This window comes from Nelumbo lutea, chromosome 4 (assembly GCF_056320005.1).
Source record: "Nelumbo lutea isolate HS-2025 chromosome 4, American lotus-T2T, whole genome shotgun sequence".
NCBI lineage: Eukaryota > Viridiplantae > Streptophyta > Magnoliopsida > Proteales > Nelumbonaceae > Nelumbo > Nelumbo lutea.
The window spans coordinates 76,196,979-76,220,980 of NC_142687.1; the positions used below are offsets into that span (position 1 = coordinate 76,196,979).

Below are 24,002 nucleotides of genomic sequence, written 5' to 3' on the forward strand. Positions count from 1 at the left end.
ACCAATTCGAGTTTCATAATAACCGGCCCAACCGGTTCATGAGCTTAATCAAGTTCATAATAAAATAAATTTTTTTAATTAACTTTTTTTTATATTATTTTATTTATAATATAAATGGATACATTTGTAATTGATTTTCATAATATATTTTTTTATTTAATACAAATTTATCTAATTTCGAATATATTTTATTTTTAATATAATTAATATTAATTTATTATTTATAACTCACGGGTATGGACTCGAGTCAGAGTTTGGAGCTCTGTACTTTTTAAGTCGAGCTTGATAATCGGCTGGACTCGATTCCATTACACCCGTTTTCCAATTTCTACTGCCCACTGGAAGCCGAAGGAGTATAAATAGATACCCAACCCCCATTGGTGAGACAGTGTTGTGTCTAGTTCCTTCCGTTCTTATTACGTCTCCCTGCTGGTTGCCATGGAAGCAGAACGTAAAAAAAGATCTGCTATAGAAGAAGAAGTCGACGATGACGATGAGGAAAAGATGGAGAAATTTTTCGCTCTGATTAGAAATTTTCGCAACGTTCGTGATCAGTTGAGAGACAAAGCACTAAACACTAGATCCAAGGAGGAGAGTGATAAACAAGAAAAATCGCTTTGGAATCCGTCCTTCCAACGTGAAGATTTCATGGCGGAGGATGTCCAATTCAAGTCCTCTTCTTCAGCGCTTCCGGGGCCTTCTTCCCAGCGCCATGAACAGGCTAAGTCGTCGAAACAGAAAAAAGAAGAAGAAGAAGAGTTGGATCTCAGGCTCTCATTGTGATTCTGTGTGATCTTATTTCTAGCAGCATTAGTTTAATTTCTCTCGTCTTTTACACGTAGGTGTTCAGAATGAATGACCTAGCTAGTTGCTATATCATTATCTTTTCTTCTTCTTCTTTTAATTTACATTACTGCATCTTCTAATTAATTAATTAGAAAAAGAGTCAGTCAAGGCACCGACGTCAGCCCCAACTCCATTTTCTTAATTATTTATCTCTTCTCCCCAAGAAGGGATAACCGGCAACGGAATGGGGGCCAATGGTGAACGGAGAATAGTGAACGACGACTGAGTCACTGAACTATTTTTATGTCTGCTTCTGTCGCAGGGGTTATGTAAGAACTTCAATGACTAAATAATGACATCTACACCTTCAAAGCACCCACAACCAGCTTCACCTTGAGAAACTTTGTAGTAACATAACAATAAGATAGTAGAACAAAACTGAATCTCCTATTGGGGTGTATCATCAGAGTAATTGGGATTCAATAAAGGACCACTGGCATAAAGTTGGGGTCGGATGCAAAGTGGATTCCAGCACAAAGAATGTCCCACCCACGAGAAGAAGAATCAGGAACCTCCTATATATTTAAACACATACCAACTTCAGAGTTACGACAGCAGAAGAAAAACAACTCCTCACATGATGACCATGGAATGAGTAATTTGAATCTGCATCGATCCTATCCTGCAAGTATTGCAATAGTGTATCCATCTCCAATCAGGAGTAGAGTGGCAAACGACGCTCCTTGTTGAGAAGCTCTTTTAACAACTGTAATGTGTATTAGGAAAAAAAGGATCAATGCTTAAACCTGCTCTCACCTTTCTGAAATGGTGTGGTTGGACATGAATTGCCTCTGTGACTGTGTTTAGCCTGCCATGATTTAAGCTAATGTCTGCATAGTTTTGGTGGTCATGAGTTGGCATCTGTCCCATTTGTGTAAGCCAATGGCTCTGCATGCATCCCTGGTGGCCAATGCTCATTGGAATACCAGAAAGAAATCCTGTCATGATCTTCTGTTCGCATGTGACCTCACAAACTTCTTAAAACAAATCAAGAATTCCTAACAAATTCTAATTTCATTTGATTTTTTTTTATCAGTAGTTTTAATTTTCGTCTTTTGTTGCAGATGATTTCAGTCACTTTGTAATATAAAATCATGTTCTCATTGTGACAGCAAGCAATAGAAATGAAATAATCGGGTTATCTCAACAAATTCACACAAATTTAGGTGCAAGAGGGCAAAGCAAATATGTGGCTTTTGAGTCATCGAAGAGTTGAACCCACCATCCCATTCACACTGTCCCAAGAGGTTTTATTGGCATTTTTGCTTGCAATGGGTAGCTTTTCAAAAGCTGAATGAGGCTCTAGAGTCAGAGAACCCAAGAGATTGATTATTTAGCATATAATAGGAGATAGATGACGGAAATACAAGGGCAGGAACGATGAGGTGGGTTATGAGTGGGAAGAGAACAAAGATTACTAAAGTTGGACTTGTGAAGGAGAGCAAATGATGGAGATGAATATGGGTTTGGGCCCATAGACTTGAGAGTTGAGACAAGAGAATTTATATAAAAGCAAAGCCCTTACAGAGAATATGTGGCTACGCCTTCACTCTTTCGAAAAAGACGCTAAGGCTGTGTCCAGATGCAAATTAAGACAAGAAGCAAATATAGTAAATTAAGACAAAAAGCAAAATTAAACGTAAAATCCAAAACAAAATTAAACGAGAATTTGCATTTTTTACATTTACACTCATACATTTGTGTACTAGTGCAAATAAAATTGCACTGCAACCAATCACAGCCTAAATAAATATTATTTCAAAATAAAAATACATATGGAGTGGTAAGAGTCCCACTCTCACATTTTAAAATTGCGTTAGATATCATATTGTTTAGGCAGTGTTTGGTTTGAAAGAAAAGGTTGGAAAACCTATAAACCTTTTCGGCTTTTCCTACCTCTTTTTTCTAACCAATACACAGTATTAATAAACAATTCAAATCTAATTTTTGTCTTCTGTTACATTGGTGTGGCTCCCATTTTTTAGATAAAGCGGATTCTTACATCATAAATCCAACCCCATTTAATATCCTAAATCAAATGAAATCACATTGGGGTAATCTCATATTTAATATTGTTAAAACAATAGAATCATATCGGATCGAATAGAATCGGCTGGGGTTAAGTTCAAATTTGGACAGAAGGATATCACTGGCAGCCCTAATCGTAGGGCTGCAAATAAATCGGATGACATCTGATTTAAATCCAAATTCGATTTGATAAGAGCGAGATTCAGATACCTTTTTTGATTCTATCAAATTGGATCAGATCGGAAAAGTCCATCCATTAACTAAACGGATCAAACTTGGATATACTCCGATTCGATCTATTAGTTATAAAATATAATGTACTATATATATATATATTATTTACATAATTATATATTATGTATTATGTATTATGTATTATACATTATAATATATTATTAATTATATAATTTAAATAGTATAATATATTATTTTCATTATATCATAATTAAACTTTTTTATTACAATTCTAATCAAATCAGATATCTGATAAGATATTCGAATTTGAATTATTCATGTTTTTAAATATCCGATGTATTCTTATTGGAATTGGATCGGAATTGGGTCAGATATACTTTTACCGAATCAGACCTGATCTGTTTGCATCCCTACCTGACCGAATGCTTACTTTGACCTTCAATGCTTTAGGGCATGTTGGCCTTTTCTGGAGATGGAGAGGGGATTGTTGGTCAATGAAAATCCGTTTCCTTGGGTAGAGGTAAGTTATACCTATTTTCCATGTGTTTAAGTAACTTTTGCACCTAGGGGGCAAATATGCTAAAATTAGCTTGACAAAATTACTTATTAAACAGGTTTAGAAAGCAGAAACAAATGGTAATACAAGAAAAACTTACCAAGATAGAAAATAATACAGGTAAATGCACTTACCTAAGTAAATATTACCTAGAAAACACTTACCCTCATAACAGATGAGGGATAATTTGGTCCATCCAATGATGTGACGACACATGGAGCGACGGAATGATATGGTGACACCTCAGCAACCTGAGGCACCTCGGCGATCCTAGTCACCTTACGCACCTCGGGTCACCCAGCTAGATTGAGGCTCAAGTAGCTCAATTATATGCACCGAGCTGCCAAGGTGCCACATAACCTTCATTTAGAAGCAAGCTAGATGTCTTCGATCTCCTCAGGATCACGACACCACGTCAACGGAGTTTATCTTATTTCTGCTCGATTCGAATGGACTTGGATAAGCCTTATCAACTTTCACGAAGTCTACTTTTAGGTGTGAAACCAACTCCGAACCAGACTGGTCGACGATCTCGGACATGCATTGTGAGGCCTATGGCAGCTCGCCTATATAAAGGCCTTGCCTCCAATCTCACAAGGTACGTGCAACTAAGCTCTCTAATTCTCTTGAAGTCTAAGCTTTCAACTCTCTCAAATCTCCAAATTGCTAACTTAAGCATCGGAGTGCCCACACCGGGTAAAGCACCCTGGACACTTTGACATACTTGTCTTATAGCTCAACTAGGCGACCCCACTTGTCTGACATCCGAGTTTTCCTCCAACAAGGAGCACCGGATCACACTACATCAATTGGCACCGTCTATGTGAAACATAACAAAAGCCAAGTTCTCACTTCACTTCATGACAACAATCTCAATGGAATCCTCAAGTAACCAAATCGCCAACAACAACAACCAAGTCAGAGGGGTGCAAGACTAGCCTGCAACACATCCTGAATTCCCCTCTATAACTATCGGGCAATTCACAATGCCCTTCCAGGTGTTCCAATTATGTTGAATCCAGCCTTTCCCCTACACTAAGTGAACACGCCTCTCCCTCCAATCGATCCATCAGTGGTTCTTACTAGGATTGATGTGTGTCAGTTCAATGAATTGGTGCAGTACGTCCATGGCATGAACTTGCAAATGAGGACGTGGGAGGAGAGATTTGCCGCCTTGGTAGGAATGCAGTAGTAGAACTTGAATTAGAACTAGTAGCCTAGTGACCAGAATCAGGACACCAATTAGAACTGAAGGAAACAACTCAACCAAGGTGTCAAGGAGGAGGCATCACCGACGTGCACGTCGCAACACTAGGAGAAGCCACCTCGTTCCCACCAGCAACGAGGAGGCAGAAAGAAAAGGAGAGGTGAGCTAGGTTTCTGTCCAGCCAGCATCATAGCAGGTGACCTACACCTCCCCATTAACACCAGAGATCCTTACGACCCCGCACCATATAGTCACGAGCTCAATCAAAAGTTGGAACCAGCTCATGATTCTCTTCACAACGCACTTCGCTACCAACAAAAGATGTTTGAAGTCAGAAATCCGCCTCTTGAACATGGTCCAACGATCCGACGAGACGCTCTGGGACTACATCAAGCGGCTCAACCTAGAGTGCCTACAGGTCCCGAACCTCGACTCGGCCATTCAGCTCACTGTAGTAGTCAACGACCTCCGACACCCTATTTGCGCTGGGAAGTTGAGTTGTACCCTCCATCTTCTGTGGAGGAATTCGTCCACTAGGCTAACAAGTTCACAAAGGTGGAGGAGACACTCGGATCCTAGTTATAGCTGAGCGGGAAGAGAAAAAGTGCAAAAGAAGAAGCGAGGAGCAGCAAGCAGAGGTGCAAGAGTAAGTTACCAAAGAAAAGCATGTCCCCCCATAGCAAACGCAATAGGTCACCTAGAAGGAGAAGCAGGACCCCACACCAAAGCAATAGGTCTTTAGGCCAGTATTCGAGGACCCCTCTTGTCTAGAACAAAAGCTATACTGCCCTCAATGCAAAAAGAGGGAGATTCTGATGCACATCAATACGACCACGTATGTCAAGTGGCCATCCATGATGAGAGGGGACCCAGCCAACAGAAACCTAAACAAGTACTACCACTTCCACTACAACATCGACCATGACATAGTGAACTGTCGCAACCTCAAGGATGAGATTGAAGAGTTGATCCGTCGAGGCTACCTCAAACAATTCATCAAATGTGATGATCGGATTTGACCTGCTGACCAGTCAAGAGAAGTGCCAGAGTCAAGCAGGAGCCAGAATAGGGACCAGCCACCTCAGGATCCACCTCCACCAAAGGCCCACTCGCAAAGTGATTAACATCACAGGAGGATATATTGTGGTAGGATGCAGTACTACGGCAGGGAAGAACTTAGTCTAGGAGCTCGAGCATGAGGATGAGAACCTTCCGAAGTGCCCTCGTATGGATGAAGGAGGAAGTCATATACTTCACCGAGGATGATGTTCATGGAATCCAGTATTCGCATGATGATGCCTTCATTGTCAAGATGATAATCATTGATTTTGAGGTAAAGTAGATTTTGGTCGACTCTGGAAGCTCGACTGTTATTTTGTTTTTTGGATGGAATGGAGAAGATATAGCTGAAGAGAAAGGATTTGCACTCGACAAATGTCTCTCTCTTTGGCTTTAGTGGAGATGTGGTACGACCCCGAGGTCGGATTAGAGTACTAGTGACAGCTGGCTCGAAGCCAAATTCAGTCCGCTTCGAACATGATTTCCTAGTAGTTGCGACCCCATCCCCCTATAATGCCATCGTAGTCAACCTATCCTGCATTCACTCTGGTAGTAGTGTCGACCTACTTCTTGTCGATGAAGTTCTTGATGAGATATGATGTAGGGGTGGTACGAGGTGACCAACTGGAATCTCATAATTGCTACATGGTGGCATTAAAGGGCAAAGGGAAGCTGGCAAACGATGTTAACCTAGAATCACCCTCGGAGAACGCCGATGAGAGAGCTCGCCCAATGGAGGACATTGTCCTAGTATTGGTCTCATATACTAAGCCCGAGAAGACGGTGTAGATTGGAGATCATCTTACAGAGCCACTGTAGTCATAATTGGTAAGTTCTTTACTTAGTAATTTATATATTTTTTCTTCGTCGGTAGTAGAAATGTCTATTTTAGACCCCTTTGTCATTAATCATAGGCTGAATGTTGACTCTTTAGTCAGACCAGTTAGGCATAGGAAGAGGAACCTCGCCCAAGAGAGGTGGAGGATAGTTGACGAGGTGATCGGGAAGCTTCTCACAGCAGACTTTGTTAGAGACATCCACTACTCGAGCTGGGTTGCCAACCTAGTGCTCGTTAAAAAATCCAACGGAAAATGATGCATGTGTATTGACTACATCGACTTCAATAGAACCTGCTCAAAGGATAGTTTCCCGGTCCCCAGAATAGACCGCCTAGTAGATGTGGCCTTGGGGTATGAATTGTTGACCTTCATAGATGCTCCCTCAGGCTATAATCAAATACAGATGAACCTGGCTGACCAGGAAAAAACAGCTTTTGTAGCCGAACTAACTTCTACTGCTATAAAGTAATGCCCTTTGGATTGAAAAACGCTGGAGCAACATCGAAATAAAATTAAAGCGTATGTTGATGACATGGATGTGAAGACATAATTTTTTTATTCTTTGATTTCCAATTTAAATTGTGTTTTCGAAAGTTTAAGAAAATATAACATGAAAGCGCAGGTCCTAGGTGACTTTGTTGCTGAGTGCACATTCAGCATGTCGACCCCTAGAGTGGCTAAGCCTTCTACCACTTCGAAGGCATCTACCAGTGCGGCACCCGCCTCGACTTGGGATGGGGAGCCCTGGATCCTCTATGTGGACGGCTCATCGAACCAATGCAGAGCGGAGCTGGGTTGATAATTTACGGGCTTAGCAAGGTGAAGTTGGAGTACACCCTTTGGTTTGCATTCGAAGCTTTGAATAATGAAGTAGAGTATAAGGCGCTAATAACCAGGCTGACATTGTCAAAGGAGGTCAGTGCAAAGTACCTCATGGTATGCAGTTATTCTCAACTAGTGGTGAACCAGGTGAATGGGTAGTATGAGGCCCAGGAGCCCGCCATGTTGGCCTACTTGGCTAAGGTGAAAGAACTCTTGCCTGATTTCCACTCCTGGTATATTCAAGAAATTTTGAGGTTTGAGAACACAGTGGCCGATGTGCTTTCGAAGTTGGCCAGTGCAACGGAAATTACGAGGAGAACAATTTATGTTGAAGACCTGCCACGACCTAGTATAGAGAGGGTGGTAGAAGAGGTCACTCCTGTTTTGGTTGTAGAGACGAGCTAGATGGACCCGCTTGTCGACTACTTGGGCCATAGGACCCTACCAATAGACCGCAACATAGTGCGAAGGGTAGAGCGACAATCAGCTCTCTACATCATCATTAGCATGTAATTGTACCGCAGGCCATTTATGCTCCCCTACTTGCACTTGCGTCCAACCGAGGCAAGCTAGATGCTACACGAGATGCACGAGGGTCTCTGTGGAGGACACCTGGGGGGCATGGTGCTTGCCTAGAAAGCACTAAGGCAAGGATATTCTTGGCCTACAATGAAGGAAAATGCATTTGAGCTCGTTCGGAGGTGTGATAATTGCTAGAGTCATGGTAATATACCACATCAGCCCATCGCCGACCTGAGGTACTTGACGAGCCTGTGGTTGTTCACTCAGTGGGGGATGGACATCCTCAGTCCTTTCCCACTTATGATTGGGTAGAGAAAGTTCTTGGTCGTGGAAATTGACTATTTCACTAAGTGGGTGGAAATTGAACTGTTAGTATCAATCACAGCTCAGAATGTACAAAACCTTTTCTGGAGGAACATTGTTTGCAGATTTGGACCACCCAAAGTATTGATATAAGAGAACGGGAAGCAGGTCAAGGACATCAAATTCCAAAATTGGTATATTAAAATGGGGATCGATCAAAATTTCACCTCAGTAGCTCATCCCCAAGCAAAGAGGCAGGTTGAGGTAATGAACAAGGCAATCCTTTGCGGACTTAAAGCTTAGCTTTTCTGAGCTAAGGGTTTATGGGTAGATGATCTGCCCAGCGTGCTTTGGAACTACCGAACAACCATTAAAATGGCAAATAGAGACTCCCTTTAATCTAACATATGGGATGGAGGTTGTCATCCCTGTCAAGATCGAGGTGCCTACCTTACGGTTTGAGGTGTACAACAAGGGTACCAACGACGATGAGTTGCGAACCAACCTCGACCTAGTAGAAGAAGTCCGAGACTTGGCCTATATCCGGACCACGGCCTACCAACGGTGAGTAACTTGGTACTATAATGCCCGAGTCAAGAGATGCCAATTCCAAGTTAGCGACCTGATACTCCGAAAAACTATGGTAGCTAAGTAAGTAGGAAAGCTAGGACCAAACTGGCAAGGTCTCTATAGAGTACTTAGGATAACCGGTGAAGGAATGTACGAGTTCAAGACGTTAGAGGGGAGGCAGGTACCCCGTGCTTGGAACGTGGATAACCTAAGTAGATACTACATTTGAACTTGAGAGTGATAACCTAAGGAGATACTACATTTGAGCTCGAGAGTTCAGCGTCCGCAACTTCTAAAAATTTCATTGTGTAAAAGAGACCACCTGACTCGGCGACCTAGTCGAGTCGACTTGCATTATGGAGCATGTCGGGTAAAGTATATTTGAAAGGTGACGCCAAGTCGCTCATAGCCTAAAGGCCCCCTATGCCAACCTGGCGATGACATCAGCAGTTTGACTTCGGGTCATTATCCCATACTATGCCTAGCTGCTTCGACACCTAGGCACTTTGGGTTATTATCCCATACTATGCCTAGTCACTTCAACACCTAGGCACTTCGGGCTACAACCCTATACTTAGTATATTTTTTGAAGTTCTAGGTTTAAAGAGGGAAGACACGAGGTGTACAGAAAGGGAAATTTCATTAAAGACGAAGTTTTATTTAAGTCATCAAAAAAAGGGAAAGTTTCCACAAGCCTAGCTTGGAGGCTTGGCACATTGCATATGTACAAGGGGGTCCAAGAAAAGAGGCAAGATGATTTAGATATCATTGGGCCCCTCAACCCCATCACCAACCACCTTGGCATCATCGAGCGCCTTGGACTGTTTGCTTGTCGACTGTAGTTCCCTTGCTAACTCTATCTTCCTTATCGTCGGAGTCAAACTCCAAATCGACCCAATCTATCATCCCATTGGTGTAGGACGAGGACTTTATTGGGGAAAAGTCGAGCTCAGGTACACTGACCCCACCAGCATTCAGCACAGTTTGAAGCCTTGACAAAAAGCTCCAGTGCTGAACTCCTCCCTCTCCTAAAGGAAGTCTGGCGAATTTTTGAACTCCTCGATAGCTCGGACCCTGGAAGCTTGGACCTCATCAAGGAGCTATGCCTCATGATCAAAAAAGTGAGTGTCTTTCTCTTGAAGCTCCTACTTGAGCTTCTCAACGTGAAGCTCCAGCTCACCAATCTGGTTCCGCTCAGAGACCAGCTCATTTTTCAGCTTGCTAATGAAGAAAATGGCTTGTTCAACCCAAGATTGGTACTCATTCGCTGCTACCTAGGCAGATTCAGCTCTCACCATATGCCTTTCAGGTTGCTTGACTAGGGAGTGAGTCAAGGTGTTAACCTACAAAGAAGAGCAGGAGCTAAGTAAGGAACATAGATCGGGAATAGCACGACAAGGAGATTGGGAACTTACCATCATGATGTAGTGCATGAATTTGCCACCGAGATTGCTAGGATGTGCTTCACAAAGATCAGCAACCTCCTTGGGGAAAATGGCCTTCTTGCTCTTGATCAGGGTGGCCCGAAAGTCCATGATGGTCCGCCTCCCCTTAGGAGATGCCTTTGCACCCAAACTATCGGTTGTCAGGGCCTTGGGTGGTAGATGGCGTGCCTTGGATGTCTAGGCTGCCTCGGTCTCCAGTTAGGTCCTCTCCACCTAGTCTTCTCCAACTAGGTCAACCACCGAGACCACCTCGGCAACACTCGATGCTATGGCCTCGGGAGTAGGTGCCCGAGGTGCCTCCTCATAGGCTACCTTTCTCTTCTTCCTCCTCATATTTTGAAGTAGTCCGACTGTTCGTATGCTCAACATGCCTCCTGCACAAGAAGACCAAAAGTTAGTCCAATCGAAACAAAGTAGAAATGGGAGAACACCCAAACATGAGATGATGACCTACCTGGAGGACTCAACCCGGCCTGGATCAGCTTCTCCTTGGCCAAAATATCATTTAGCATCAACTGGTGTTCTACTAGGTTCTGCACTTTGGCCTGCTCATGCTCACTCAATGATGAGACTAAAAAGTACCCTATTTTTATCCCCAAATATTCACTCTTATTCATTAATTTATCAGTTAATTGGTCTCATTACTCTTGTATTTCGATTCAGGGCAAGCAAGAAGGCAATTGGAAGAAAACAAGGCAAATCGGATGATTTTGCACAGTTTCGGCAACAGTCAGTAGTCTAGGCATAACTCTCAATTCCAGACTCAGAATTGGACAATTCAAGAGGAAATAGAAAGATGAAAGAAAGGCCCACAATTTTATGTTTTGGGTTTTGACAGATTTGGTCCGCATCGAATACAAAACCAGGCCCGAAGTTAGAGCAAGTTCGCAGCTAGGCACATTTCACAGCTGAAGCCCAACTCGCAGAAGAGCCTTGTAGCAGCCCACGCTTTTAAACCAGCCCAACTCGAATTCAAGAGCCAAGAGTCCCAATTTCGAATATAATCTCCTGAGAGAGAGTCTTATCAGATCTAAAGTTTTGAATGTAATCCTAGAGAGATAAGAAGATTGAGACTAGATCATTAGATAAGTGATAGGATATGATTAGTTCAAAACAAATCAGTACTATCTAGCTAAGGTTAATCTCCTAGAAGGAGTTGGAAAACAGCCCTCTCCCTCAGCTATATAAAGAGGGGATGGACCAGCTCTAAGCATCCTCTCAATCATCCAGCAATCAAGCATCAAGTAACTCAAGAAGATCAATTTGGCCTACTGAGAAGCAAAGCCTGGAGGGTTCGAAAATCATGAGCAGTTAAGCCTTTTCTTTTCTGGTTCAAGGGGGAGGTTCAATTGTTTCATCATGAGGTTCTGTATTTAATTCAAGTTCTTGTTTTGAATTCAAGTATTCATTGGTTCTTGTGCATATTCTCATTGCATGTTAATGTTAATTAGTCTGACAAATTAATTAATGTTGATTTTTCTACTACTATCCATGGTTCAGTGATCTGTAATTATCACGAATAGTGGTACAAGTAGCAATTAGGTTAATATCTTTTTGGGTCAATTGTTCGTGATAGCCTTTGACCAATGTATTGACATGTTTTAACCTAAGGGGAATCGATGGAACAAGGTTCGATAATTGCAGCTATCTCAATTATTGTTATTTTGGTTTAACTGTTTTCACAAAGCTTAATGCTATCACTAATCGATATGGAGCGCTATCGTACCCAGTCGATTAGTGATAAGTGTTGATCGAATGTTGGGTTTGGTCAACTGATTTAGGAAAACACAAGGTTTATTATGGCTATCCTAATAAATCTAAGGTTAAATGCTTAAATTGCAAGGCTGCCGAAGTCTACCTATGATCGATGACCAATTGATCAATCCGACCCCTTGAATCAGAATTCGGTAAGACTGATTTCTCTTGTTTGTTCACTACTACTTGCTTTCTTGTTCTTTTAGAATTTTTAATTATTTAATTTTCCCACTCTATTATATTGTGCATTTGGCTAAGAAATTAATCCCTAGCTCCCTGTGGGATTCGACCTAGTACCACTATTACTACAAAAATTTTATTATGGGACTAGCATTAATTTTGAGAGTTTCGACAACCCGTCACTCAAATCTTCCACGTTGTCTCTCACCCCTCTCTCCAGGACGTTGCAAAGGGCCACCCACCAGATAACTCAAGGAATAAGTTCCTGCTCTTCTAGGCCAACATTTTAGAAGGAAGGTTGTGTAGAATCTTTGTACCTGGGCTAGAAAGACAAGTAGTAACTAACCTTACTAATAATCCTATATTTGTATATATTTTCATACCTCTAACTTGATGATTTTGGTAATAATGTTTTTGGAATTAGCATGGTATTGCACTAATTATGATGAAATTGTCTTACAAAATGATTTGGAGCTTAATTGTGCAATTTTAAGGAGGAGTTTGATTTAATTGATCAAGATAATCATAGAGGAAGGACCATGCAGCAATGATGCTCCATGATGTAGCCATGAAGGAGAGAATCCATTGAAATCGGATTTGATATGTATGCACAAAAATCAAAAAATTTCATGTTTTGATATAGTTCTCATATTTTGGGCATAACTTTCTATCTACAAATTGGATTGAGGTTATTCAAATGGCTAATTAAAACTATGAGATAGAGCTACAATTCATATGTTTATCATTCAACCTAATTCCGCCGAAAATCAAGTGAAATTCGAGCTACAAGTTTCAGGTCTGGCAGTTGGCAGTGCAGAGGAGATAGGAGTTCAATTGAGATAAAGACTAAGAGACCTAATTTGTGTTGAATTAGGAGTCTGCATTGAGAAGCAATTGAGGGGAGGCTGCACTATAAAAAGGACCATAGACTCAAGGCAAGGGGGCACATCCTTAGAGAGAATTCAGCAGAGAAGAGAAGAGGAAGTAGTCTCAGCACATCAGAAGAGAAGATGAAGCAATTTCAGCATGTCAGAGAAGGAGAGGAAGAATCTGAATTCAAGAGGGAGAAAGGCTTAGTTGTTGTACTTGTCTTCTACCTTCAAAGGCTAAAGTTTTCTTGTTATTCTATTCATTCTTTGATGTGTTCTTGCTGTGTTTCCCCTTTAATTTTCTTGAGTACGTTGAATTTAATGATGTCTAGCTAAATTCTCTTTGCTAGGGTTTAGATGGATTTTGATCTTAAGATTATATAGTTATTTGTTTAATTCAATTCAAGACCTTTATTATTTGCATGAAGAATTTTTATTGCTAAGCTTAATGCTTTAAAAGAATTGGCTAATCTTTTAATGATTTGATGATTCATGCATGACTAACCAAAGGATTGTTATGAATTAGATCCCTAGGAAATAAAAATCGCATGATAGACTATGATATCGAAAGATGCTAAGCTCATGTGTGGGAATCAAGGAAGCTTAGTGAGTCAAATCCCCTTCTACGATTAGAGGTTTCCAAAGAAATTAATGCTTATTTTTCCTTTTGACAACCGCTTAGAAATTTGATGGTAGAATTGGATTAATAAAGGATTAATATGACTTGAGAAAGCTTATTAATTAATTTAGGGAAATCCACCATCAGATGCAAATAACTTTAATATACTTTAAGGTAATTTTGGTCTTGAGTTGGATTAAATAGGTAATTATATAACCTTGATTTAATGAAATCTAAACCCTAGTTGCATTCATTCGATGATTTAGCTTTTATTAAGTTCTTAGATTTGCATTAATTCTTCTTAGTTTTTATTCATTCAATTGATTCACAAGTTCAACTTAGATTAGTTTAAAATTGATTTGGTATTGTGATCTAGTCTCTATGGGATCGACACTTTTCTCATCATTAACACACAGTTGACTAAGATACACTTGCCTGAATTAAATGTGCATAAATCACACAACAAGTTTTTGGCGTCATTGCTAAGGACTAGTTTATTGCATATCAAAACTACCTGAATTAGTCTTAGATTGAACATCTATTTGTTTTATTTTCGGATTTAAAATTTTCTTTTCTATTTTAATTTCCATTGGGTTTAGCTTTATAAGTTTTTTTAGGAAATTTTTAATTTTTTTCTCATTTCTTTGAAGGTTCCTAGTGCACGACACACACTAGAGGTGGAGAATTAATATCCCTTGATCAAGAAATTGAAAGGACTTTGAAAAAGTGAACGAGGAAGAGAAAGAACAAGATGGCTCAAGAACAAAATAATCCAAGGACATTGATCTCCTACGCTATACCTACTTTGGATAGTACTAAATCAAGCATTAGGATGTCGAATGTGCAAGCAAACAATTTCGAGACTAAGCCTACAATTATTCAGATGATCCAGATGAGTGTGCAATTTTCTGGCCCCAATGATGACCCTAACTCTCATATTGCTAATTTTCTTGAAATATATGATACTTTTAAGCATAATGGAGTTAGTGATGATGCCATTAGTCTTAGGTTATTTCCTTTCTCCTTAAGGGATAAAGCAAAAGATTGGCTTAGCTCTCTTACTGCAGGTTCGATTACTACATGGGATGACTTGGCACAAAAGTTTTTATCTCAATTTGATAATGAAACCTTATATGAGTCAGGGGATCGATTTAAAGAACTGTTTAGGAGGTGTCCTTACCATGGTCCACCTATTTGGATGCAAGTATAAACTTTTTATAGTGGCATTAATCAATCTAATCATTCAATGTTTGATGCAGCTGAAGGTGGTACCCTTGTGAAAAAAACACCCGAAGAAGCATATGAACTTTTGGAGGAGATGGCAGCCAATAGCTATCAATGGGGAAATGAGAGATCAAATAAAAAGGGAGTTGGAATTTATAATGTTGATTCTGTCACTACTTTATTGGCTCAACTTGCTGCATTAAATAAGAAATTAGAAAAATTGGGGGTTTTAGCTTTGAGTGTTTCTTCTGTTCCCTTTCCTTCTTGTGGGCTTTGTGGGCAAGGGGGACACGCTAGTATAGACTGTCAAGTAAGAAATCCATTTTCTTCTTCTTCCGAACAAGCTAATTTTGTTTCTTATGGTGGCAACAAGTCCAATTTCAATCCCTACTCCAACACTTACAATCCAGGATGGAGAAGCCATCCAAATTTTTCTTGGAGTAATAACCAACAAAGAGCAGCTCCCAGCTTTCAGCAGTTACAACAACAAAATCCACAAGAGAAGAAGCCAAATTTAGAGGATATGATGGAAAAATTTATCAACAGTACGGATGCAAAAATTCAAGGGTTGGAAACTCAAATTGGACAACTTGCTCAAGCAATTTCGGCAAGACCACAAGGAGGATTACTTAGCAATACCAAGAAGAATCCTAGGGAACAAGTAAAGGCCATCACTCTGCGAAGTGGAAAAGAGCTTAGAAAAGAAGAAGAAGATGATGAGCATGTAAAAGAGGAAGAAAGCCGAAACCTTGAAGCTAAAGGAGACTACGAGGCTTTATGTGATCTTGGTGCAAGCATTAATTTAATGCCTTTTTCTATCTTTAGGAAGCTTGGGTTGAAGGGGCCAACACCTACCACTATTTCTCTTCAATTAGCTGACAGAAGTATCAAATATCGAAGGGGAGTAGTGGAAGATGTTTTGGTCAAAATAGATAAATTTATTTTTCCTATTGACTTTATTGTTTTGGACATGGAAGAAGATTATGATATGCCCCAAATTTTAGGGAGACCTTTTCTTGCCACATGAAGAACTTTAATTGATGTCCAACAAGGAAAACTTAGCCTTAGAATTAATCATGAGGAAGTTATTTTTAATGTGTTTAAGGATATGAAACATTCTAATGATGAAAAATAAGTCTTAATGGTAGATTGCACTGATGATTCGGCAGAAAGAAAATTTCATGCATTTAGGTTAGATGATCCTATAGAAAATTGCATTGTTAACTCTTTCGATGTGAATGAACAAATTTTAGATGAGAAGCATAAGGAGGTCGTAGGCTATTTGGGAGAAAATCAAAAAGGATTCGTGACAAAAAGAGAAAAATTTTGCCTTTAGATATTTCTTCCTCTTCTTCAATAGCCAAGCCATCAATCGAGAAGCCTCCTACTCTTGAACTTAAACATTTTCCTTCGCATTTAAAATATGTTTATTTGGGGAATTCATTTACCTTACCTATAATGGTGCTTAGGGAATACAAAAGGGTGATTGGATGGAGCATTGGCAACATTCAAGGAATAAGCCCATCAGTATGCATGCACAAAATCATGATGGAAGAAGGATTCAAGCCCATGGTGCAGCCCCAAAGGAGGTTAAATCCTAATATGAAAGAGGTAGTAAAGAAAGGTGATAAAATGGCTTGATTCGGAAATTATCTTTCCTATCTCTGATTCTTCTTGGATAAGTCCCATGCAAGTTATGCCAAAAAAGGGTAGGACCATTGTAGTCAAAAATGAAAATAATGAATTATTCCCTACAAGGACAGTAATAGGTTGAAGGGTATGTATTGACTATAGGAAATTGAATGATATTAATAGAAAAGATCATTTCCCCCTTCCCTTTATTGATCAAACGATTGAAAAACTTGTTGGTCAGGAATTTGATTGTTTTCTTGATGGTTATTATGGTTATCACCAAATTCCCATTGCTCCTGAAGACCAAGAGAAAACTACCTTTACATGCCCTTATTGAACATTTACATTTAAGAGAATGCCTTTTGGTTTGTGTAATGCCCCTGCTACTGGCTGTAATATTTGCTGTTGTATTTGCTATTGAAAATTTGAGACCTTATTTAGTCTTGTCTAAAGTAATTGTTTATACTAACCATTCTACATTGAAGTATCTACTTACTAAAAAAGATGCAAAACCAAGGTTGATAAGATGGATTTTATTGTTGCAAGAATTTGACCTAGAAATCGAAGACAAGAAAGGCATCGAAAACTTGATAGCTGATAACTTATCTAGATTGGACGGGTAGTATGTGGAGAGCATGGATGAACACCCTTTGCGTGATGAATTTCCTTATGAGAAATTATGTTTTGTGCATGATAATGATGAACTGTGGTATGCTGATTTTGCTAATTTTCTTGTAAGTGACGAGTTGCCCCCTAACATTTCTTTTCATCAAAAGAAGAAATTTTTATTTGATGTAAGGCACTATCTTTGACAGGAACCATATCTATACAAGATTTATGCAGATGGCAGGTGAAGAGATGCATGCCAAAGGAAGAGGTACGGGGTATACTTAGTTTTTGTCATGGCAAAGAAGTAGGTGGACACCATGAACCATCCAAGACGGCAGTGAAGGTTTTACAAAGTGGATTTTATTGGCCTACATTATTCAATGATGCTTATGCCTATGTAAGTTCCTGTGATCGATGCCAACGGACAGGTAATATATCAAGAAAAAATGAGATGCCCCTAAACAATATTCTTATTTGTGATATTTTTTATGTTTGGAGCATTGATTTCATGGGTCTTTTTCCAAAATCATTCAATAATGAGTATATACTTGTTGCTGTTAATTATGTGAATAAATGGGTGGAAGTAATTGTATGTCCCATTAATGATGCTAAAGTTGTAATTAAAATCTTGAAAAAATATTTTTACTAGATTTGGTACACCGAGGGCTATCATTAGTGATAGAGGTAAATACTATTACAATAAATAGTTTGATAATTTATTAATTAAATATGGTGTTACCCATAAGATTTCTACCCCCTATCATCCCCAAACTAGAGGACAAGTCAAATTTCAAATAGAGAATTGAAATGTATTTTGGAAAAGACTATGAGCTTATCTTGGAAGGATTGGTTAGTGAAATTGGATGATGCACTTTGGGCCTATAGGACAGCTTTCAAAACACCCATTGGAATGTCTCCTTATAGGTTGGTGTTTGGTAAGAATTGTCACATCCTTGTTGAATTAGAGTATAAAGCACATTGGGCAATGAAACTGCTTAACTTTGATTTGCAAGTTGCAGGTGAACAAAGAAAGATGCAATTGAATAAATTTGAAGAATGGCGGCACCAAGCTTATGAGAATTCTAGAATTTATAAAGAAAGAAGCAAGGCATGGCATGATGCACACATTAAAAAGAAAGAGTTCACAGTTGGAGACAAGGTTTTTCTTTATAATTCTAGATTGAAGCTTTTCTTGGCAAACTAAAGTCAAAATGGAGTTGTCCGTACATAGTAACTAGAGTTTTTCCTCATGGTACAATTGAAGTATCTAATGAAACTAAAGGGATTTTCAAAGTCAATGGGCAAAGATTGAAGCCTTACATTGATGATGGACATAATCCTTTCTTCAAGTCCACCATTCACTTGAAGGATCCATGAAAATGGAAACAGAGTCAATCTAACAACTATAACTTAGAACTATATTTTTCATTTATGCATTTTAAGATTTCTAGTTGTTTCATGCTTCTTTATTTCCTTTTAAGTTTTGTTTTAATTTTTGCTTTTTCTTGTTATTGTTGTTTCCTTCTTCTCCTTTGATTGATGAAAGGTAAATTGCAATTTTGGAGTCTATGGACAGGAAATTTTAGCATGTATAACTGAAACCAAGACCAACTCAAAAGGAAGTTTATTTCCCTTCTTTTTGCTCTTTTATTTACTTAACATTGAGGACAATGTTAAATTTAAGTTTGGAGGGGGAGGAGATTGCAGTTTTTGTTAATATTTTTGTGAACCCGAGAACATGAGCATGGTATGAATGCACCAATTTTTTTTCTTTTTGAAATATGCTTTAGCTTAAGTTTGTAATTGCTGAATTTTTATTAATGACTAAAAGCCTATGATAAATTCTTGATTGAAATCGAATATGACTTAGAAAAGGAAGATAAATGTTAATCCCGATGATTGATTGATTCTCGTGTTAACTCTATTGTATCATGAAAGTTGAATTTCTTGAGCACATTATGCCATGATCTTGTGAATTGTGTGAAACTTGGTGAATGATTATATGAGCAATATGGAACAATATGATCATTATGTGATATTTTAGAACTTGTTTGATTAGCCTTTGAGGCGAAATCCTAGACAACATATTACTTTGGAGATGATTTAGGCCATCTTTGGATCATTTGAGCATTTTCAAGCCAACCTTGATATATTTCAATCCTTAGTTACCCTTTTAAGCATTTTCAAAAGAATGGCATATGAAAAGCATATGATTAGCCACCATTCGAATTCTTTTCTTTAACACTCATTGTACTTAACCTGTCAAACCCAAAAAACCATGATCTACCCTTCAAGAGAGCTTAATTTTGCACAATGATGTTGATGAATGAAATAAGGAAAGATGAAAGAAAAAGAAAAAAAAAGTGTTGAGAAAGAAAGAAAAGAGGCTTCAGAAATATATCATGAGACTAAAATTATGTGTTGAAAAGTTTATCCACTACCTAAGAAGATCAAAAGAAATAAGTTTGGGGGTTGTAATACATGAAAATATACACACATTTATGTGTGCATATCCTTCTATGCTCTCTTGCTTTGTAATTCCTTATCCTTTATTCGTTAGCCCCTACCTAGGCCTCACATTACAAGCTTAATAAAGACCAATTGATCTAAAGTTTTATGATTGTCTACATTAGTGGAGGACTATGAAGAGAAAACCTATGGAATATCCAAAAATTTCAAAGATCCATTGGTTTGCATAATTTGATCTAAGAAGCATGCATGACACTCGAATATTGGCAAAACACACACATACACACACACTTCAATTTTCATGATAAGATTTTGTTAGCATAAGATTCATGATAAATCTTGGTTGGTATTTTGAATGCTTTCTAATTTATATACCTTATACAATCTGAGGCATATACTTTGGAAAATCAAGAAAAGCAAAGCATGATCAATTCATGAGCTTAAGTATGATTTTAATTATATTTTGATCGAGGGCAATCAAAAGTTAAGTTTGGAGGTATTTGATAAGCATATATTTGTACATATTTTCATACCTTTAACTTGATGATTTTGGTAATAATGTTTTTGGAATTAGCATGGTATTGCACTAATTATGATGAAATTGTCTTGCAAGATGGTTTGGACCTTAATTGAATAATTTTAAGGAGGAGTTCGATTTAATTGATCAAGATAATCATAGAGGAAGGACCATGCAGCAATGATGCTCTATGATGTAGCCATGAAGAAGAGAATCCATTGAAATCGGATTTGATATGTATGCACAAAAATCGGAGGTAGGTCTCCAGTAGGTCTTTGAAGGTAGGTCACTAGGTCGACGAAGGTTGGTCATTGGGTCTCCAATAGGCCTCTGGAGGTAGGTCTCCAAGTCTCCAGTAGGTCTATAGAGGTAGGTCTCCAATAGGTTTTCGAAGGTAGGTCGCCAGGTTGGCGAAGGGAGGTCTCCAGTAGATCTCTGGAGGTAGGTCGCTAGGCCTCCAATAGGCTCCCAAGGTAGATCTTCATCATTTTATCTAAGGCAAGTCATCGCTTGCATGGTTCTGGGGTATCATCTAGTTGTTTTGAGATGCCACGTGTCATGATGTTAGTCTGCACTCATCAATTGCCCCCCACTCCTGAGTTGAGGTCAGCTTGGCGAAGGGAGTAGCTAGTTGTAGGTCCTTTGGCTTGGAGTGACTACTTCGATGAGCTCATAAGTATCGGCCTAGGTTGTCAAAGTAGTTATAATTTCAACTATCAAAATTATGTCGAGCTAGATAGATGGGGGCCGACCTGCATTATTGGCTTACCTGTTACAAAGACATTTTGAGGTCGGCTTAGGGGGTCTTGATGCTGAAAGCGGTTTGGATTCCCCTTTTGATAGATGCATCATTGTTGGTATTTGAATAGCAAGTCGGTGCCACGATTGCACTATGTTAGTCCCCGGAGGTGCTAATCATCTACTCTTACGATAAGCCACAAGGAGCTCAACATGCAAGGGCAGCTCTACTAACTGCAGGTTGCCAACTCGCATGGGAACCTTGAAAGGCTCGACTCACAAGGGCGACTACAATCCGTTGGCCGTTGACTCCTGTGGGAACCACGAAGGGCTTGACTTGTAGGGAAGACCTCACGAACAGGGCTGACGAGGCTCACCCAGGCTTGCTCGTTCAGGTCGCCAAAGTGAGTCTTCATCAGGTCGTCAAAATTTTAACAATCCAGTTTGCTCTCAGCATACAAACATCTCATCACCTCGGCAGGGCTGACCTGTGAGGGAGGCTCCATAACCTACTGGCCATCAACTCCCACATAGAGCATGGAGGGCTTGACTTGTGGGGTGGCCTCACAGTTTATTGGCTATCAACTCCCACGGGACCCACAAAGGGCTCGACCTGTGGGGGTGGCCTCACATTTTGTTGGCCATTAACTCTTGCAGAATGCATCTAGGGCTCGACCTATGGGGGTGGCCTTGTAGTTAGGGAGATTCTGTTTGGGCAAAACTGTGAGAACTTGTCTGGGCTAATCATTTTGATTTTCCCCCCTAAAGGATTCCTTTGACCTAGGCATTATGATTTTTTGCTTGAGGATGCTATTACTTGAGGCTCAGAGAATGGGTGAGAACTTAGCTTTTGTATTGGTTTCCCATAGACAGTGCCAATTGATGATGCGCGATCAGGCAACTCCCCTGTTGGATGATGACTCAGAAGCTGATTTGGATGGTTCCCTTGTTTGGGCTGAGCTGGGGATGTTCAAACTATATAATAGAGAGCTGTGTAATTTTCTGAGAGACCTGCAAGGAAACAATATTAGCCGAGTTGTGCTAGGCCGAGCTATACAATAGAGAGTTGTGTAATTTTCTGAGAGACCTATAGGGAAACAATATTAGTTGAGTTGTGCTAGGCTGAGATGGAGATGGCTGAGCTATATAATGGAGAGTTGTGTAATTTTCTGAGAGACCTATAGGGAAACAATATTAGTCGAGCTATGATAGGCTAAGCTAGAAATGGCCGAGCAGTTTTGTTCTACAAGAGAGACAAAGTTAGAGTGCCCGGGGGTCTGTACCCAGGGAGGGCACTCCAATGCTTAATGATAGAGTGCGGAGTTTATATATTAATTGTAGATAATTCCCTTTTATTTTTACAGATATTGTGCTTAATTTATAAATTCTATTTAAATTTCATATTCAATGAAGCCAAATTAATGCTGCAGGTACGATGGGCTTGGAATTGAAGAATTGAATACCAGTTGGTGGAAATCTCCATCTATGGCACAAGTTGAAGTGAAGAGAGGAATTAGGCGATGAACAAAGAAAGGAGCGAATTGCCAGGTGGATTCACCCCAAGAATTTCCTTTTATTTTTGAAGGATAAGATGGTAGATTTGATCCATATCTGGATTCCTATTTTTGTGCTAAGAAGAGGAAGTTGTTTAGGAGAATTCAAATCCTATCCTATAGAAGATAATCTATAGGGAACCCTTATCTTTTCAGTATTATATAAAGAGAAGGGTTCCAAAAAAGAGGACACACAGAGGAAGGTGACAGAAAAGGAGAAGGAGACAAATAAGGAGTTGGACGGCAACAAGGAGAAGTGAAGCTCATCGATCTCAACCTTAAGGGCGACATCATGAGTTCTTTCTTGAACCTTGTTTGTTTAAGTTCCTTTATCATGAACTAGTTTATTTGTAGCTAGGTCAATGCAAAGCCTAACCACGACCATGGATTGATTTTTATTTAATTTAACCAATTTGTTTTTATTTTAATATTGTCTATGAGTTATTATATGCAATGCAATTAGGAGCTAGGCCACCTCTTAGTTGATTTGGTTTATGTGAATGAATCGGAAGGGGAATTCATATAATAGACTAAATAATTCATAGTGTGAATCGAATGGTATAAAGGAATATATATGCATGATTCATTTGATAATACTGGTTTTTCAAAGAACTTAGTGCACTTTTTATCTTGAGAACTCTAGTAGAGGAATCAAAGGGTTACTTGATAGAAGTAGGTTTGATATATCCTGGAAGGGAATATTAAACAATTTAGTAAAAACCTCAGCTTATGAAAATAATAAATTATCTTGGTTAGTTGAATAAATTGTTGTTCATTGGAATGGTTAGGTGGACCAATAGTTCAGGCACTTTCAAGAAGATCATTGCAAGTTCAGTCATTGATTGCCTTTGTTTTTATTTCTTTTAACTTTAATTTTCAGTATTTAACATTGGTAGATCCACAATTCGGTTATCCAAATAATTAAGGGAAACTATAGTTTTAGTACTTATTTTGTTAAATCCTCGTGGGAACGATATCTTTATACTACTTGATAACTAGTGCACTTGCTACGGTTATATAATTATAACTATCAAGTTTTTGGTGCCGTTGCCGGGGATTTAATCCTAAAATAATATTAGAACTTGTTAACATTGGTTAATTTAGATTTTATTCTTATTTAATGTGTTAAAATTCTTGCTTTGTTCAGATTAATTAGTGTATGACACCAACTAGAGGCAAAGAACTATCAAAATTCGACCTTGAAATAGAGAGAACCCTTTGAATACTGCAAAGAGCCAACAAAAGTAAAGAGAGAGAGAAGGTCAAAGAAGGCGAACCAGCAAAAGAAGTTGAGGAAGATATGGCAGACGAAGCAAATCAAACTCTTTTGGACTATGCTTGTCCAACAATTGATGGGGCTACTTCTAGCATCAGAAAGCTAACGATTCAAGCCAATAATTTTGAGATCAAGCCTGCGATTATCCAAATGATCCAAACGAGTATTC

The 24,002-nt window shown here is 39.2% G+C and overlaps 1 long non-coding RNA gene across 1 annotated transcript; it reads left to right on the plus strand.

Annotated features, from left to right (window-relative positions):
- Window positions 1-282: 282 nt before the first annotated feature.
- LOC148861154 (uncharacterized) lies at window positions 283-1,163 on the plus strand. Its single transcript, XR_016112489.1, has 2 exons — window positions 283-838; window positions 1,109-1,163. It is a non-coding gene; the product is annotated as an uncharacterized LOC148861154 (long non-coding RNA).
- Window positions 1,164-24,002: the final 22,839 nt, after the last annotated feature.